General features: G+C 41.4%; 1 non-coding gene across 1 annotated transcript; it reads right to left on the reverse strand.

Annotated features, from left to right (window-relative positions):
- Positions 1–42: 42 nt before the first annotated feature.
- Positions 43–114, reverse strand: trnap-agg (transfer RNA proline (anticodon AGG)). The gene has a single exon. It is a non-coding gene; the product is annotated as a tRNA-Pro (tRNA).
- Between the last annotated feature and the right edge of the window lie 4,050 nt (positions 115–4,164).

A 4,164-nucleotide genomic window follows, 5' to 3' on the forward strand; every position in this document is an offset into this window, starting at 1 on the left:
GACTTCAATGATCAATTAGGTATCAACACCGTTTTACCCTTTGGGCTCGTCCAGGATTTGAACAAGGGACCTCGCGCACCCTAAGCGAGAATCATACCCCTAGACCAACGAGCCTCGTGAAACTGCATTTTAGCAATTTTTCATCAGGGAAATGCAGCTCCGATTTGTCATTGACTTAAAAGGCAATGGTTAAGTAGTTTAACATTGGGTCTTTCTACGGCTCCCCTGCCAGATTCAGCTTTCTAATTACATTGGACAACAGAATACCTTTGACGTCCAGAAGAGCCATGTAAGCTGATCGGTGTCCCGTCTGTCCACGTTTCCTAAGCCCAACCAAACCATCCTGTTGTTATTTTCCTAACTCAACCTGTTTTGTCCCCAAGCCCGTTATTGCTTTCCTAAACCCACCGTTTATGGTTTTCCTACCAAACCGTCCCATTGTTGTCCCGCGTGTCATGGTATTGTAAGCCCACCCACAAGCCTTTCCTTACCTTAAAGTGTCGTGTTCTTTCACGAATTAATGGTCACAAACTGTTACCACGACGACTGTGGTGTGGCAAAAATGTGAAAATTCTTGTGGCCACCACGAAAACAAGACAATGTAACGTCAATAAGAATGACGTACTACCCAACCATTTTTTTGGACGCGAAAAATTCAAGTTGAATTGTACAAACGTTTTAAGTCAAAGGTATTCGTTTTCCATGTAATAAAAAAGCTGATCTGGCAGGGGAGGCCATAGAAAACCCAATGTCAAACTACTTACCATTGCCTTCAAGTCAATGACGATCGGAGCCTACATTCCGTGATGAAAAATTGCTAAACTGCAGTTTCACGTGGCTCGTTGGTCTAGGGGTAGATTCTCGCTTCAGGGTGCGTGAGGTCCCGGGTCTCAAATCCGGACGCCCAATGGGTAAAACTGTTGTTAATACCTAATTGAGCATTGAAGTCCAGCTTAGAATGAATCCATCCAGATAAATGACACAGGGTCATGTTTATGTAGAATATTTGCATACCGGATATCTCTTTCTAATTAAAACTGAAGACTTTGTTCTCAGCTTTTCAATTTGTGATTGATCTTGACTCTGCCTTGGAAGGACCTGGGATCCCCTACAAAATAAGGAAGCAAAAGTGTAGAAGCATTTCTGGCAACTTTGCATAGCCGCTCAACTGCAGTAAACAGAAGAACTGGGAAAATATATGAACAAATGAGACAGGACATAAACCTTAACCATCCTGTTGTTTTTTTCCTAAACCCAACCTTCCGTTTTTGTTCCAAGTCCTGTTATGGCTTTCCAAAACCCAACCGTCCTGTTGTTTTCCCGCGTGTCATGGAAACGTAAGCCACCCACAAACCTTCCTTACCTTAACACTCTGGGCCCTGGAGGCCATTTTACAGTTTAATTTCCGTCTGGATTTATTAATAAAAAAGCTTGTAAAACACACCCTGTTGTCTACAGTCCTATATGAACATCATTGTTTTTTAGACACTGGGTTATTGAATATTTGGGTGCAGTGAGGTCACTTGCATAACAAATGGTTTGTAGGGCCTTAAGATAATAAATAAATATATAAATCTTCCCAGAATGTATTAGAATCACAGACATATAAGTAAAACCTAGCATTTCCATTCTAAAACACTTGTCATATGTCTTGGGAGTCACACTGTGAGAAAATAATCCATGTAACTTATACAGTTGACAAATAACTGCATTTTCCAAAAGTCAAGACGTTTTGCTCTCATCGACTTTACTTATGCCAATAATAACTAAATGTCATATTATTGATATTACACCACACGCAAGTGTTATACAAGCAAATATTGTGTCTAATAGGGCCTTATTGGGGCCTTCCATAAGAGTCTATAGGCATTTTTTTCCCCTTGTGGCCTTCCATACAAAGGGGTGCCTTTATCTCCATATATGGCATGCACTTCCTGAAAAATAGACAGACAACACAGAGCAGGAGATCAGAGATTAGACAACGTTAGCGCAAGGTGAGCCAAACGCGATGATTTATGGATATAAAGTGGGCCATCTGGCTATAACAGTATGCTTTAAAGCCAAAGAGGCTTAAGTTCCAGGCTGGATAGAAATACCCTGTAGAGGCTAGAAGACGGGGAAAAGACCTCCGTAAAGCCGAAACGTCAGGATTTAACGAAACAGAAAGTGAGTAAATCGCTTGTATGTTCAAAAGTTATTAAACTAGAATCAGAGGTACTTTTTACTCGTGGGCGATGTCCGCTCAGAGGTTAAGGGTGGCCTTGTAAAAATGTTAACCCCGCCTGACGTGTGTGTCAGAATGGGAAAATTCTGTGTGCTTGTTTATCTAGGGCAGCTTGGTCTCCACAGAATTCATGGTCGCACAACTCTTAACACTACATTACTCGGTGGTGGCACGGAATGTGAGAATGCTGAAATTTTGTGTGGCCACCAAGGAAACTTCCAACTTGTGTCACTGAGAAGATGACGTAGCATTAGGAGCCACTACGGTAGGAGGTATAAATGCCCAAAAACCCTGCAAAGGAGGGTGGTTGAGGTGTTGGAACGTGTCAACAGAAGTATCCAGTAGAGCGTGTTGTGTCCCGTCGTCACGTTTCCTAAGCCCACCCCAAGCCATCCTGTTGTTATTTTCCTAAACTCCACCTGTTGTGTCCCAAGTCCCGTTATTGCTTCCTAAACCACCCACTTTATGGTTTTCCTAACCCACCTTCCCATTGTTGTTCCCGCGTGTCAGGTATTGAGCCCACCCACAGCTTTCCTTACCTTAAAGTGGTCGGTTTCATTTCACGGAATTAATGGTCACAAACTGTTAAAACGCACTACGTGGGGTGGTGGCACAGAATGTGTGAAATTCTGTGTGGCCACCAGGAAAACATGACAATGTAAAGTCAATAAGAAAGGACGTACTAAACCCAACCATTTTTGACGGAAAATTCAAGTTTGAATTGTAAACGTTTTACGTCAAGGTATTCTTTTGTCCAATGTATTAGAAAGCTGAATCTGGGGGGAGCCAAAAGACCCAATGTCAAACTACTTAACCATTGCCTTTCAAGTCATGACAGATCGGAGCTCATTTCCTGGATGAAAATTGCTAAAATGCAGTTTCACGTGCTCGTTGTCTAGGGTAGGATTCTCGCCAGGGGTGCGTGAGGTCCCGGTTCAATCCTGGACAGCCCAAGGTATAAACTGTGTTGATACCTAATTGAGCATTGAAGTCCAGCTTAGAAGATGTCCATCCAGATAATGACAGCAGGGTGCATGTTTATGTGAGAATTTGGCAATAATGCTGATAGTCTCTTTCTATTAAAACTGAAGACTTTGTTCTCAGCTTTCAATTTGTGATTGTCCTTGACTCTGCCTTGGAAGGACCTGGGATCCCTAACAGATAGTAGGAACAAAGTGTAGCAGAGCATTTTGCAACTTTGCATAGCCTGCTTCAACTGCAGTAAACAGAAGTAACGGGAAATTGAGGACAAATGAGCAGGACATAACCTTAACCATCCTGTGTTTTTTTCCTAAACCCAACCTTCCTTTTTTGTTCCAGTCCTGTTATTGCTTTCATAAACCCAACCGTCCTGTGTTGTCCCCGTGTCATGGAAACGTAAGGCCACCCACAAACCTTTCCTCCCTTAACACTCTGGACCCTGAGGCCATTTTTACAGTTTAATTTCCGTCTGATTTTTATAAAAAGCTTGTAAAACATCACCCTGTTGTTAAGTCAAGATATGAACTCATTGTTTTTAGGACAAACTGGGGTTATTGATATTTTGGGTTGCAGTGAGGGTCACTTCCTATTCCAAATGTTGTAGGGCCTTAAAATAAATAATAAATAAATGATCTTCCAGATATGTTTGAAATCACAGACAATAAGTAAAACCTAAGCCATTTTCAGTTCTAACACTTGTCTATGTCTTGGAGTCACACTGTGAGAAATAATCATTGTACTACAGTTGACAAAATACCCGCATTTTTTCCAAAAAGTCAACCGTTTTGCTCTCATGACATTTACTTATGCACATAATAATCATAATAATGTCTATTTTATTGATATTACACAACCCCACACGCAATGTTATACAAGCAAATTATGTGTCTAAATAGCATTCTTTGGCCTTCCATAGAGTCTATACATTTTTTATTCCCCTTTGGCCTTCCATCAAGAGG

This window comes from Etheostoma spectabile, chromosome 12 (assembly GCF_008692095.1).
Source record: "Etheostoma spectabile isolate EspeVRDwgs_2016 chromosome 12, UIUC_Espe_1.0, whole genome shotgun sequence".
Lineage (NCBI taxonomy): Eukaryota > Metazoa > Chordata > Actinopteri > Perciformes > Percidae > Etheostoma > Etheostoma spectabile.